Source organism: Vanellus vanellus (assembly GCF_965231255.1).
Source record: "Vanellus vanellus genome assembly, chromosome: 3".
Classification (NCBI taxonomy): domain Eukaryota; kingdom Metazoa; phylum Chordata; class Aves; order Charadriiformes; family Charadriidae; genus Vanellus; species Vanellus vanellus.
The window spans coordinates 29830279-29846573 of NC_138907.1; the positions used below are offsets into that span (position 1 = coordinate 29830279).

At 39.9% G+C, this 16295-nt stretch overlaps 1 long non-coding RNA gene across 1 annotated transcript in view; it reads right to left on the bottom strand.

Moving 5' to 3' along the window:
* Window positions 1-415: 415 nt before the first annotated feature.
* LOC309670280 overlaps window positions 416-16295 on the bottom strand; it is a 45283-nt gene continuing 29403 nt past the window's right edge. Inside the window, exons 2-4 of the long non-coding RNA XR_014268986.1 lie at window positions 5169-5260; window positions 1536-1637; window positions 416-693 (exon numbers count right to left, since the gene is read on the bottom strand). This is a non-coding gene — a long non-coding RNA (uncharacterized lncRNA). The remainder of the gene's footprint in view (window positions 694-1535; window positions 1638-5168; window positions 5261-16295) is intronic.

Here is a 16295-nt window from a genome sequence, read left to right on the forward strand (position 1 = left end):
CCCAAATCAGGAGATGGATTCAGATTGGTGCTATGGTCATTGCTACTTCTGAGGAACTCTTTGTAATAGTATTAGTGAAATTATAGACCTATAGCTTTTAAGGCTGGAAAGGACCACGTGTAATATCTCATGTTCCCTTCTCTTAAGGAAAACCATATAATTTCACCCAGCGGTGTCTCCATTGTTTGCTAAAGCATACCATCCACTCTCTGTTTAAAGATTTCAAGAAATGGTAAGCTCACTGTTCCACTAAGTAATTGGTTCCAGTGACTGATAGCTTCATTGTTAGCAACTGAGGAGTGTAATACTAACCTAGGTGGCAACCAAAAAATACTGGGGATAGCCCTACCTGTTTAAACAACAGTATCTGAGATCTTTCACACCAGGTCTGTTCATCATAAAAGCAACAGGGCTTTAAGAATTTTTTATTTTTTTTAAGCAACCACTGCTTTTGTGAATTTTTCACATTTGTTTCTCATCATTGGGTTTTCTAGAAGCTTATAAAATTTGGAGGCAAATCCACGTTCTGGTTTCCATCTCCATGGGCCACAATGCTTTCAAACAATGACTGATACTTTCTTCTGTAGCTTTCTGTGATTTCCATGCAGCCTTTTTTCCTGATAGAATGGAAGCCGCCTTCTCACAATGAAATTATTCCCATATGGACTCATCACTGAAAATTCATGAGAACTCCTGCACATGCACAAAAAAGGAATAAGAAACGTGAATACTCTTTGGGATGCCACAAAACACATTTCCAGATAAAATAATAGTTTGCATTTTTGCAGACCTTTCCCTCTTCAAAGCATTGGGCATGCATTCATCATCAGAAAAGATTAGTGACATTAAAAGTCATAAATGTTATTTTACTAAGGTTCTACTTCACGATCACTGTCAGATTTAGCGGCTGCAGTTCAAGGGGTGATAAAACTATTATGTATGACTGACAGACTTAGCCTCTGTAGCGCACCCAACTTTGACAAGTACATCACCAGCGGAGTTCTTGGAAATCTCACTCGCTAGAACAGGGTTAGAATATGGAAAAAGTGTGTCGCACAAAGGCTGACTGCTACCATATATTAAGACCAGGTGGTCTTAATGGGTGGGCTACAACCCTCTTATCTGCCCTTCCTCTGTAAATCTGTACTTACTTTGAAGCTTTACCCTTACAAGTTCTGAGTCCTTTATTAGAAGCTGAGGCTCAGCAGCACAGAGGATTAGCCTTTATTGTCTCATGGCCAGGCCTGTCTGAAGGCCCTTTTTTCTGCAAGAGGTGCTTATTGATGGCAGAAGTCCTGTGGAGGATAATTCCCACACTACAACCATACATGGCAATGGACCACAGCACAGAGACTCCTGAGCAAAACTGACAGCTGAGATAGTCCCACAGCGTACTGCAGCACTATGCAGAGAAGCTGCTAAGGTCCCAAAAACGGCTCAGACATGTTTTTATGGCCCTGCACCCAACCATGGCAGCCCCAGCTCTAGTTCAGAATCACCTTGATACAGCTCTACCAGTTCAGTGCCCATCTCACCATGGCTGCAGGACCTCCGTAACGGTGACACATGGCCGGGAACTGCCCACTGCAGTGGATTGTTATAGCAGCCAGCACTTCAGAAATGAACACACAATAATGCTGAAAAGAAAGCAAGAAAGTACTTTAAAGTTTTACATTTATCGTCTGTTACACTGACAGAGAGGGAAGCCTAAGTTTGACTGATTTGATCAAACTAAGCAATTCAAGCATCTTCTACCTAATTTTAGGCCAAAGAAAATTGCAGCAATGCAGAAGCAGCTGAAAAATCAAAAGCAGAAAAATAGGAATTAAAGCTCAGTTCAGGCCTTTCATCTTTATTACCCTTCTTTATGTGCATATGGTAGGTGTTCAACACTTTCCAAGTCCTTATGATACTCCCTTGTGCTTCAGGAGCTGTAGGACTGTAGTTGTCTATAAAAAGGCAACCTAACAGTTTCCTGAGACCGACAGTTGAATATGTTGTTTGTTACCAGCTGGTTCATGGATAAATTGAGCCAAAGTCTTGGCTTTAAGTGATCAGACTTACTTTAAACCACACGCTCATGGGGTGAATTCACATAGAGAGAGAATTCTGGTGCAATATTTTATTTCTGACTTATGGCATATGACTCTTTTTTTCTAAAACAATATTAAAACCAGAACCTATAATACACCAAATACAGACTGCATTTTTTGGAAAGCTGATACCAAACTAACAGTAAACGAACCCTTCTGAAAGGTTAAAGTTGCTTTCATATAAAACATTTTCTACCAGGAAATGGAAGTGGAATGTTGAACCAAACATTTAACTTGAAAGAACTGTGCACAGACTCCAATGGTTGCGTTATCCTTTAAAATAAAAAAAGCAAAATGTTTTTCATGAGCATACGTAGCTCTAGTTTCGTAAAAAGGGTATTATGTTGACAAGGTAAAATGAATCCCAGTATTTTAGATGCTTCTTTTAACCTTCTAACAGCTCCCTTCATGTGCACTAACCATTCTAGGGTGAAGTTTTGCAGTATGGCTGAATTCATAGAATCATTTAGGTTGGAAAAGACCTTTAAGATCATTGAGTCCAACTGTAAACCTAACACTGCGAAGTCCACCATTAAACCATGGCGCCAAGCGCTACATCTACATGTCTTTTAAATATCTCCATGGATGGTGACTCAACCACTTCCCTGGGTGGCCTGTTCCAATGCTTGATAACCTTTTCTGTGAATAATTTTTTTCTAATATCCAATCTAAACCTTCCCTGCACAACTTGAGGCTATTTCCTCCTGTCATTTTTAAATGTTCAGCTCGTATCCAGAAAAGAGTTCAGCTCTATGCAAAGGATGTAAAAGAAAGCTGTTGACAATGGGATCTGGAAAGAAGATTCCCTGGCATAGCTGATTGCAAGAAACAGCACAACACTGCCAAAAGACCATTGAGCACCACGCAGAAGAGTGCATGGCTAGAGTCTCATCTTCCCCATGAACACAAATCTCACTCTTCAGCAGCTGTCTGACTTCACTGTCCTTGGGATAATATTACAGAGGGCCAGCAAGCGATGTCCTTGATTAGGAGTTAAGGCCATTTCTGCTTTAGTCCCACCTCTACTGTGCCACCACAAACAAGTTGCATCATGCCCTCAGTTACCCTATGTATAAAATGATGATGGTGACATTCAGTTTACTGGGCAAAATATTTGAAGGTACATCCCATGACAGTGGCATCTATTTATAGTACTTCTATTATATATTTTTCTCCTTCAACTGTTGTATAGAGTTGCTGCGTGCAGGAGCGGCTGATCTAGCAGTCCTGCTCCCTCCACTTCTCCCTGCATCCTTCCTTCCCTGGCATACAGGCCCATTCCTTCCCTTCCACTTTCTCTGGTTTACACATGGCTCCTCAGTGAACCCAACTGGATTACTAAACTAAGAGAAAACTATTCATATTTTTATTTTGCTAAGTTAGTTTTCTACCAGCTGGCAAGGTGAACAGCTCTAGGAGCGATACAGAAATCGGATCTGGTGCAGAAGAATCAGTGGCTGAGAACAACACTCCTAGATTTTCTTGGGAGACCTCAAACACTTAAAGCACCATTCTAAATAATGTGATTGCCTCTTACAAATACACTTACCATTTGAGATTGTGGACATGCTGCACTAGCTTCTCCAAAAAATTAATGAAAGTAATGGTACCAAGCAGATTTACCAGAGACAACAAAGATAAATGGCAAATAGATGTACCATAGAGTGGTTGCCCATTCTCATGAAGAGACGCTCCTGCATGAGGGCAGAGACCCATACATCTTTATATAAAGTGATCAAAGAGTGTCTCTTTACTGGATACTTGTGTGTGTCCTCCCACCACGTTTCTGTGATGGCGACTATATCATAGTTTCCTTGCTGTACAATGGCCTCCAGCTCCTCCTGTTTATTTCCCATGCTGCGTGCATTAGTATAGATGCACTTCAGCTGGGCTGATTGCCCTGCCACTTTCTTGGGGGGACAAGCCCTAATTCGCACCTGATCATACTCAGGCACTACTGTAGCTACCAAATTATCACTACCCCTCGTGCCTTGGCTGATACAATCTTCTGCTTCAAGGAAAAAAAGAAAGAAAAAAAAAAACCAACCAACCAAATAAACAGAAAACTTTACACAGTTTCCTTGACTCTTGATTTTGATTCCTTCATCGTTTGGGGAGAGGGGAAATCATTCAAATGAGCTTGGCACATTGAGCTACTGCTGATTTGCCAGATTCCAGTGTCCTCAAGTGTGACACAGCATTATTATTCAGTGTCCTGTATGTAAAATCAGAAGGGATTTAATCTGGCTCTCAGCCATCCCACTTGCTGACTTGTTGACACCATGTAAATAATGCATAGCTGTGTGACCAAACTACTTTCATACCACATGCTGAGAGAAACAGACAACACCTGCTATTATTATTAGCCACATCTTTGATACCTTGGAAATCTGCAAAATGAACACCAAAATTAATTCAAACATGTTGTGGTCTCCAGCTCCAAACTCTTTCATTAGACCTCAAAGGGAACCTGTGCATCCACAGTGATTAAAAACAGAGATTGCTGATTTACATCTGACATCCTTTAAAAGTCATCCTCCTAAGACTGTTACTAAATAACCGAGTTTGTTAACTGACACAAGAATTCAACCAGCAAGACTTTTCTCTGTACAGTGTTGACTGAAAAGACCATCATTTTAGAAGAAAGCTCAAAGAGTAACAAAAAACGAGTTCTAGACTGCAAAATTCTAACTACCTAATTAATATCAGACACTCCTCGCTGCTAACATTAGCCAGTCTACTTCGACTCACGGTCACATCAAAATGTAAACCAATGTCATCAGGGAACGCTCATTAAACCAGAGTGAAATTGTGGTTTTAACTGGGGGTCATTGTAAAGCAAAGATAGCACATCTAATATGTCACCTACCTCTTACATGACCGTCTTTTATCATTTAAGTGTCATACAATCTCAGTCATATTGAGAGCAGACAGCAATATATACTGCTTTTCACAGGGCATTTAACAAGGTTGAAAGTTACTATCTATATCACTGGTCCCCAACTATCGCTACATATACCGTCCTTTCTAATCTTGTGACCGCCAAGCAGAGAAAACAGTTGATTACATTTTTACCTTTCTGTCACATACAGCAGTAGAAAACTTGCCCGTCTTCTTCATTTCACTAAGCCTATGCTGTCAGGGCAGGACCATGATACGTGTTCTTCCTGTGAAGACACACAGGAGTAACTATTAAGTCAGGAGAGACAACAAAATACAACAAACAATGAAAAATAAAAATGAAGCCTTTATAGTTTAGAAGCTGGGATGGCTGTGTTGTTGTGGAGAACTCACCTCAGTCCTCACTCTGTAGTCAGCACTAGGAACTGCACTTATGTAGATATGCAGTTCCCTACCAACTTTCAATTCCCAAAGCCTGAAATAAAAGAATCTACGGCTTCAAACCACTGAACTGTGCAACTAGATCATAATTTCTCAGGGAAAATCAGATATACAGCTCAAAATGCCTTGCCCAAATAAATTCCTTCAGAAACTTTGGAAACGAGCAAACATAAAAACGAAAGGGAGGGTCTGGGGTTTGGGGGTTTTTTTTCAGCTCCTATGAGACAGTCAGAGCACACAGAAGGTTGGTTTATTTCTGCTCAAGGATGAACACACTGGACAATATTCTGTACTTGTTCACACTGTTCAAAAGGATCAGCATTTTGAGCGTCCCAGACTGAGACCAATTCTTTCTGTTTTCTCCATTAAGAAGACCAGGAATCTTGTGGTCTCTTTTCAAAGGAATGTCTTTGTCCAGAATCTTGCCTCAGAGATTTATTTGCACTGTGTTATTTAGAACAGAAAAGAACACTGGAATGACTTCCTAATTTCTTTAGTAAATCTGTTTTCAATCTGCTTTATTCCAAGCATTTTTATAGACAGTTTCTTACATGATGTTCTACTCTGAAGCTCTGTAATTACACACACACTGGTCAAACTTTCTCTTGACTGGAACAGACTTGTAACTCCAGTACATTGAAAGGAAAAGTTTGAGGAAAAAGATTAGGTTGGTTGAGAAGATAACTTACTGCTCAAGATGCGATTTCTGTTCTGACAGTTGCTATGGGTAACGTAGATGACCCTCACACAGAAGTGAGAAAGCCTGTCTTGTGGAGGTTTTGTACAGTTTTTGTTTTGCCTGGGGTTTGGATTTCACAAGGCTAACTAGATTGCCCTCGTCTAGGAAACCCCCGGGGTAAAGCCAGATGGTGTCTGCGTGCAAGCTGGAAAGAGTGAAAACTGGAAAAGGGTAGTAGCTGAAAACCAGAGAATAAAACCCACTGAACTAGATGAGCGGGTAAAATATAAGAAGTTAACAAGAAGTTATGAAGTGGCATGACAAGGGTAATGAAGTGTGCTCACCACAGGCAAAAACGTGAGTATTTTGAGAGGAATGTCAAGTGTATTTGGGCATTTTTTCTGAAGTTCATTCAAAGCTTCTTTCAGTAAGGTTTTCACTCTGCCCCCTCAATGGAAGCCTTGTGAGACTACTATTAGCTTCAGAAAATTCTTCTAAATGCTTGTTGCTAGATATATACCTGTATATGCAAGAATAAATGAATTATTACAAACAAGTCCAGTGCTAGACAAGTAGCGAGTAAAAATAGCACAACTTGCACATTCTTGCTAAGAGCTAGCTCAGCAGTCAGCAGCGCTGCCTGAATGGTCAACTATAAAAGCTCCCGCTGTGTGGTAACCTGATTTGACTGTTTCCTCTGTGACAGTGTCCTATTTAAGTGACTTAAAATGTACAGGTAAGTCTCATATTTTGTGCAGCTGAAAGTGCGCCAACACAGAAAGAGAAAAATCTGGGTAAATGTGAGCTACTGACAGCAGTAATGAGTCTCTTCGAGAGGAAATAGTGCACTCTTCCTGTCACTGGTTTCTCTCTCGGTGGTGGAGGGGGTAGGAACGAGGGGAAATAGAGACTCTGCCACATTCAAAGGCAAGATCTTCCAATGGTGAGGCTTTCTTGCATTTTATCTGATGTCCATATTTACAAACTTGAGCACATGTGGTTTCACAGAAACGCTCAGAAGGGAAGATAGAGGCGATGAGCAGCACATGCATGACCTGTTTCCTGTGGTGGTTGAGAAGGGTGTGCTGGATGCCAGGCCAGGCTGGCGGGGCGGCAGCGAGAGCTGTGGCACGCAGTCAGTGACACCATCAAAGTTGTGGCAAGAAGCCGCGTGTGAGGGCACAGGATGAGCATACGTACATGAGCCCAGCTGGAGTCCAATGGCAGTTAATTTTCCTTTTTTATAAGTTGTGTCATTCGCAGACCAGTTTCAAGTGACACCAAAAAAAGCTTTTTTTATATATATATACATAACGATTATTGCCCCATCTATACAGAATTTTGAACATTTTCTGTGATAAACAGTGCTGGATTTTGTTTTTATATTCTACTATCAACATGCAAGTTTTCACATCTAAAAAGCATGCACAGTTCCACACAGAGGTGTAATCTCTGCTTGACTGTTTACAATTCCAGTGTTATACCCTTTCTTATCTGTTCATTTTGGCTAATGTGGCTTGATGATTTCACTCTGTGTTTTCCCTTTTCAATTGTATATATCAGATAGCAGATATTCATACTTCCCTTCCATCATGTGACACATTTTCATAATGCAGGGTGACAACGTGGCAGACTTACTTTTGCAAAGAATTAGCCTTGATCTATTCTACAGCATTTCTTAGAAACTAGTGTTAATTTTTACAGTATAAATTAAAGAATGCAAGGTATGGACGGTACTGTGCTTGCAAATATAAATTATATGTGTTTCATTTCTGCAGAAAACCAGTACTCACTGAATTAGTCTGAAGATTCGTTTGTTGTTTAAGGCTAATTCTATTTCTGAAACAGCCTCTTCAAAACAGTATTATCTGCTTCATCTCTGTGCTAGCCTGCTATCTCTGATATGACTGATGCTTTGGAAGACATTGCTGTGAAAGGAGACTACGCTTGCAGCAGTTGTACTTGAAAGCTAACGAACTGTCATCCATCTTCTCTTTTACAGTATGTGCTGGTATAAACAATGGGAAAATCAGAGGCTTATTGAGGCTGCATTGAAAAGTGGTGACACCGAGTTTCACTGAAAAATTGTTAAGGGTGCTGGGCTGTAATTTTAAAGGTGTTCATTGTTCCAGATAAATGTATATTTAGCTTCCTGTGAAGAACTAAGGTACCTTAACTCCACTTACTTCAGCTCAAGGTGAATGCTTTCAAAGTTCTCAAAATTGCAACAGGCAACTACTTGAATACAAAAGGCCTAGATACCCTTGAAAATCTGAACCCCAGTTCTTGTTGACCAGTAATCTTAGCCTGCCAGCTCAATTCAGTCTTGAACACTGTATGAGTGCTACCTACCCACCCACTAGAACTAGGTCATTACCACACATCTGAACAGTAACTCAGAAGTAATGAGTAAGAAATATCCCTCTTGGTCAGTATTTGAAGTAGTGACATAGAGGTAAAAGGCTAACCATACCACTATAAGCATCCTAACCCTCCAGTCTTACCATCATTCATACCTCTAATTAAGCATGTAAAGAACAAATATCTTCCTGACGGTCTTTCCTCAGGCTTGGTATGAGTGATCTGACAATGTCCAGAAAATTGCTATGAAAAGACGTCATGAAATATTTTTTCATTCTAAGAGCTTTTTTTTTATTCTAAATAGACTTTTTTTTTTTTGTTTCAAGAAACTGTAACAATGCTCTAAGCTAGAATCTATGTCTTGAAACTACAGCAAAGCCTACACTCCAGTTACAATAAATAAAATTTTAAAAAAAAAAAAGTTACGAGCAATAATTTTTTTAAAAGACAGAAGAATTTGTGCTTTTAAGATTATATCAGTGAAAGATCTAGCAAGCCAAAGTGCTTTCCTTTTCCATTCCAACTAAATCATACACTATTTGGAGTAGAACTTTGGCAGGGAACTCTGTTGGATTATCCCTACATTGTGGCTGGACTGATTTCTTTATCCTTTTTTGATAGATGGACGTCTAGCCGAGCCCTGAATATCTTCAGTGGTGCTGATTCCAAAACTTCATTTGGCAGCTGGTTTCCTTGGCTATGAGTCCTTATGTTTATAAACTTTTCCCTGATATATAATCCTCATTTTCCCCTCACAGTGCTTAACGGCCACTTCTTTCTTTCTTTCTTTATTGTTAACTAATGACAATAATCAAATATCATCTCTTTTTCTTTCCCTTTCTATTGTGGGCAATAAGAGAGGTCACTTTAAACTTCCTGGAAATAACGTGATTAATTCTCTTAACATCATACCGTGGGTCTTATTTTGCAAGCCTACCATCACTTTTCTTACATAGCTAAAGATTTAGCCAACTTTTTTTAAACAAAATATCTAAAACCAGTTACAGTACTTCAGCATATGACCATAAATGACCATAAACAAGACCAAAGTTCTCCCTTCTCATTATGTACATTTCCATGGACATAAGTGGTTACACTAGCTGATTATGTGGAGCTTTCATCAGGCTAGAAAGTGTAAGAGTTTGTAGAGCTGAAAAATATCAGTGCTGGAAAAAGAATGACGCTAATCGTTGAGGCAACAGTTGGAGAGAATAATTCTAATCAGCAAAGAAATTAAATAGTAGACCAGTATCAATATTAATCCCACTGAATTGTGAGGCTGGTGGTTCTGTAGCCACTACAAGACCGTTAAGCAGGGTTAGGGAAGGAGAGATTTATTTTAGGGGGAGTAAAGACAATGTGAGAAAAGGAGCAAGGGGATGTGAATTAGCACTTTGAAAAGCTGCTGAAAAGGAGACTCTTTTAGGAGCTGAAGAAGGGCCTAAAACTGTCTAAAGAGTTTTGGGGAGCTGATCGTACATTGGGAAGCTACAGAAGATTGTTAGCTGTGCAGTGCCAAGCTGCATCACTCAACAACAGTTCATGGCTGAGGATCCTAGGAAGAAGGAGGCTGAACTGCATCCTAGACGCAGAGAAAAGTGAAGCAAGCTAAGCACTATTTTTCTTCCAAACAATTCCTACCTGCTAGCAGTTTCTTCCTTGGTATGTGCAGAGTTTGGTGCATTCCCTCCCAAGGTGCCCAGGCATGCTCCTCAGCACAGTATACTACATCTTTTCTGGATAAATCTCATTAGGTGCCTTAGAACACAGAAGTTCTTTGGTGGACCTAGCCCTGGGTTGGATTTGCACAAAATCATCATTAAATCAAAAGCAGTAAGTATCTGGTAGCTTCTGGCAATTCCACTAAACACCTATTTGCTTAAAGTGTTTTGGAACAACTGACTGCAAGTGCCCCCATTGGTCATTGCAGCTTCATGGATCAGACAACAGGATGTGTGAACACACACAGAAAGACGGATCACAATGGTTTGAATCTGGGAGTCTCTTCTATTAACAGGATGAGCACTTGGTTCAGACTGTGTTTGCTCAAGCTTCCGGACATTCTCAGCGAACATGCTCGTATGACTAACGGGAGCTTTACCAGAGTGTCTCCCATGCAGGCATTAATCTAATTTGCCGATACATTCTCACACTACTAACCTGGCATGCATCTTTCTAGTTACCATGTAATCATTTACTTTTTGTCAGTGGTTACACAGTACCAAATGTGCCAAGACCATTCAAATATTTTTGACCATTTCTCTAGTTCGGTTCCAACCACAAAAAGTAACCCAGCCGATCCCAAATATAAAAGAACTGCTTCATTGGGGCATTAATCGCTTGTAGTGACAATTAAATAAGTTGTTTTGGAGTAGGAGTGTTATGGCCACTAAGTAGAAAACTCACCATAGCCTCAGATCTGACCTTGTTTTCCAGGTAGCTTTTAGCCACTATACCATTTCCTCTGAGCTGTGAAGCCTTTAACCACTGCATGTACATCTGGATCAGTGTGTTCAAGGAACATTTATTTCTGCATCTCACTGACCCCTGTCATCAAGCTAAGGATTACCAAGATCTTTTCACTATAGGACTGTCACTTTTAGGACGTGGGAAATGTGGTTCCTTTTTTAAATAAAGAAAGTCTGAGTAATTCTGTAAAGCCACGAAGACCAAACTCTGCATATGCATTTATTCCAGCACCTTACATCATTTCAGCTTTTGAATTTCTGATGTCCAAAACAACCTTATTAAAATCACAGAGCTTTTAAGCAACCAGGTCCATTGAGAGCAATTGTTTCCTGACACTGAGGACAAAATTCCCTAAATCGGAATACTGCACTTGAAAGTTTTCTTGATACTGTAAGACTTTGTTGTGCTTCCATCTGTCTGCTCAATAATTTGCTGCTAAACATTACTACTGTATACAAACCACTTGGCAGCATTGCTTCCAGGTTGAAGAGCCACTAGATTCAGTCAGACATTGAGAAAAGTTCTGCCTTGCTGAAATTCCTATTTTTTTGTTTAGATTTGCATCTTCCACTAGCTTGCTGTATGATGCCACACATCTAGTTTGCTATCTGGAACCTGGAACTGCAGTCTTTGACAGAAGTAGACAGACAGGCCTGCTCTCTGGTGGAACCCTTCTCATTGATGTGCAGTCTAGAGGAATGCCACTTTGAAATCATTGCTGCATAAAATATTTGCATGGCCATTAAGACAGCTAGCAAGGCAGCAGGAGACCTCATGCTCTTGGGCTGCTGATGATGGATGTTTATCATTCAGGTACTATCCACTTCAGCCACTACCAAAGCACTGAAACACAAGCCAGAGCAAGCTCCCTGGAGTTCAACAACAACAACAAAAAAAAAGTTGAGCACAGTGACCTTGAAGAAGCAACTAGGGAGTATCTGCATAGCTGTGGCCAACCTTCTCATATGTGGCCAATAGGAGCTACCCACCTGAGCCTTCCAAAGCAGCAAGGTACCTACTACAGACCTTAGGAAGTCAACAGATGGGAGACTGAGGATCAATTAGCAGGAAGAGATAATCAGCTCACCACTGGTCCATAGACAGATATGTAAATCCTGAATCTGTCAAGTCCTGGGACAACCTAACAGTATCAATTTCAGCAGCAGACACGCGTGCTAGTACACCATGCTGTTTCTCGCTTACTGACCAGGACACCTTGCTGGGAGGCCTACAGCGCTCTCAAGCTGGGATAGCCAATCCTTTGATCCTGCTGAGTCGCTTATAGCCTACGGTCTGGTGTCTGAACAGCACTCACTCCTACTTCCATATCACATTTGAGGGCAGTGAGGGTTTTAAAGCCTGAATCCCTAATTAAACAAATACTGTCAGTGCTTTTTGAGGTTCAGGGACACTAGACCTTGCCACCTCCAGATCAAACCAATTAAATACGGTGACATTTCAGGCATGAGCTGTTTTTTTGATATGGCTTTGAGGATGATGGAAGGTATGTTTTTAGGTGGATGAAAGGAGAAGAATCAGGCCAACTAAATTCATTGCCTGAATGCTTTCTAGTACAGCTCAGGAGAATCAGGTTCTGATCTGAACAGAATACCAGACTAGAAACCTTGTTAATATGGTTACCCACATAAAGTCACTAATTTAAATGAAAACAATTGCTGACAACAATACTTTAAATTTACAAAGCTCTTTATAGGTGGGATTTTAACAGAACTTAGTCTAAACCTAACTCTGACCATTTAAGTCTATGATAAAGCTCCCACTGACAACTGCAGAAGCAGAGACCTCATGGAAACTTTTTTAAAGAATTTTTAAACTTTCACCTCACTGCTTTAAAGCATTTTGCAAGCACATACACCTCAGAGGTTTTATATAGCTGGTGAGTAAGCTAAAACACATGAGGAAGAAATAATTTGTTCTAAGCCACAAAAGAAATCTGTGTCAGAGCTAGAAATTGCACTCAGAACTGTTGATATCCTGTTCCCTGTAGCATGGGAAAGTCTTCTCATTGAGATTTCAGGTCCACAGGGCAGAAATGATACTATCAGTGAGTTAAAGCTCTTTGAGTTGTTTATGAAGAAAAGTGGCCATGATGATACCTGTAGCTCTACATTTTTCATTTCCTTATTACAAAATGGAAGATAATTCTTATTTTAAAGCGTCTATTTGAGCTTAGTCAGACTGAGTTTAAGGGCTTAATGCACTTTAAGTAGAGACCATAGGAACTGTAAAACTCTAACATGTTTCATCAGATCCTTTCAGCTGTAATGGTCAAATATTTAAGGCAAAAAAAAAAAAAAAAAAAAAATCAATAGGCATGACAGAAGCATACAGAAAGCATTTCAAGTTTTCTTAGTATTTTATATTACAGAAACCAGGAAGACAAATAGATTCTTCTCCCTGAAGTGCTTAACATTATCTCTGAAAAAAACAAAGCATGTATAACTGCACAGCTGATTTTCAGCATGTGACCTCTGATAAATGTCAATTCTTCTGGAAAATGAAGAAACAGTGCATAAAAATATAATTTAAAAAAAAAAGAAGAAAACAGAAATTAGACAGTGAAAAAGCAGCATTGAGGCAGATCTCAGGAAATATATTTTCTTTTCCAGTTTTACATTCCAAGATATTTTTAAATCACAGATATTGAAAACAGATTCCCATACAATTCTTAATCAGTTACAGTAGCCACCGGGGTTAGTGGTTCCTAACATGTGGCAAAAAATATAATATTTCTAACTCAAGCCATGTCATGTTGGTATTTTACCAGCATTCCTTATACTATTGTTACAATTCCACTAGTTTCACAGCATTTGATTCTTTCCCAATGTAAGCACAAAGTATCTCCCTTTATGATTATACTGCTTGCTGTTAATATCAGAGTAACCACGGTTCTTTTCATCCCACTATCTCAAGATACTTTGATCCCTACCCCTGATGATTTTGTAGGTGGAGAACCTGCAACTCAGAATCATGAGGTGAATCTCTGGAGTCAGCCAGCGGTAAGCTTGCTGTAGGGCCTAAAATGGAAAAAAACAGCAAAAAGAAGCACTTCCCAAACTTTATAGAGTCTATGTGGTCTCACACATGAGAGACTTTAAATTCTAATCTCCTCCTCTTAATTTGCACCCCAGCAATGTTGCTCTCATGCATCTCCAGGGCAGCATGGCTTCCTCACTGTGAAGGTGGGACCCCAACCCGCCAGACACAGCTAATACACAGCTCTGCAATCCCCTTAGAGGCGACAGCCTCTGGGGGGGAACCCTGAACAGGGTCCCCAACAGAGGCCAGGGAGAGGGATGCACCACTGGAAAGCTGACACCCTGGTCCTGCTGCTACCACTTGAGACTGTGCTCCTGGAGAGAAAGGGGCACAACAAGGCACAACCTGATATGGGGACTCCCATCACCAAGCCATTACCCACCAACAACTGACATGTGGCACATGCCAGTCCTCACCCCTGTGATTTGCAGCAGATATGGACATCAGGTATCCACATGCACTGGGGCAACGCGTCAAGTCTTATAAAAAAACCCTATAAAAAGTATTATTCATCTGTGAGACACTCATAATTATTAGTGAAACTTACTGTTTATGGAAAACACATTGAAATAAATCACATTAACAAAACCTACCTGATTTCATAAGCAACTTGTATCCAATATTTAAGATTTTAAAACTGATTAAACACTTCATTTAACAATGGAGTAACTAGAAAACTCTGAGATAAAAGCTACAAAAAGAGAATCTGAAAGAGATCTTGAAAAGCTTGGCACAAATCTATATCAACGTTTTTAAGAGAAACCATTCCTAGTTAGCTATTATAAAACAAAGCAGAGTTACATAGAAAAGTTCAAAACAAGAGTCACTGTCTTCTATTTCATAAGAAATCCTGAAGAGGTGGTATTTGCACGACTGGCTGGGCTTTCTGTTCTCCATCATCAGTGCTAAGAGTATGAAGTGGCAAATCACGTTACCCCAAAAGTTCCACTTGGAGATCACCAAGCATGATTATAAAACGACACAAAAGATGGTGATGGGTGAAAGTTAATCTAGGAAAGCTGGATAATTATGTTTCGAAAGTGACATACTATTTTTACATGCACACAAAAAAAATATTTGAGTTGAGTTTTTCATTTAATTTCAAGTTAACCTGAATCTGTTTGGTTGGTTGTTGTTTTTTTTTCAACAGTATCACTTTCCTTACATTCCCTGAGGTTAGAGGAAAGAAAAAAACCAAACTAGCACCTGACCAACAGCAGGGAAAGGCTCATTCCAGGACACACAGGGATTGTTATCTGTCTCCTGCATAAAAAAATACAACACAACAGTGGCTAGCAAAGTACTGCTGACTTATCTGATGCAAATGCTGCAGGCAAGTTAAACATTTGGAAATAAATAACCTTCTTCCCTTACAACAGTTATTAATGCACTTCAAATGCAAATTTTACTTTTCTTAGTCCAGAATAAGAGCTCCTGGAGAGCATGGTATGCATGGATTGAAAGTTGTCAGTTTTATTTATATTAAAAATATATTTCAAAATTGAAATGCTAGGTTTAAAATTAAACATTTGGTTAAGATGACCTGGTATTTGCCAAACTTCACCAGCATAGTCACAAATACAGTTACAAGAATTTGGCTTCTCTTTTTCATGTTCAGGCAATTTACAGAAATGAAACTAACCCTAAACTAACAGTGCCCATTGCCCTTCCAAAAAGACTGATGTCCAGGTTCAGTGCATTTGTTTTCTCGCAAGGACGTCAGCAGTATATTTAGCACCAGGGTGGAAATAGGGGAGGTTAGACTAAAAGACTCATATTACATATCGCAAGTCTCATATTCCCACTCTTGTGTTGCTCCTGAGTTTATGGCCTGCTCATTTCTTGGTTGCTGTAGCATGGTGTTATTTTTTGCACAAAAACAGCTTCACAGACTAAAGACAGAAAAACAGGGAAAAAACCTTCAGATGTAGAGTTACAGCAGGAGAAACCAGGGGGACTGTAGAAGCAAAAAAGGTTCGAGTAGCCGTTTTGCCTTTGATAAAAGAGAACTGAGAAGAACTGAAACCATGGAAGTAAAGCATTAACAGCAGAACACAATCAAGAATATTCATGCAGAGCCAAATTTTTTCAGCAGGCAAAGGAGAGGGAAAGGTAACAACACTGGCCACAGTGTAGCCCATAAAGAGAAAAAGATTCAAAGGGTCCCATCCTACCACTCCCTCCCTGCATTGGACTAAAAAATGAGATTTATTCTACTAGAGAACGCAAATTGAGAGGAAGGACAATGGTAAATGCTAATGGGAGCAGGAAGATATCACATCCTACATTAT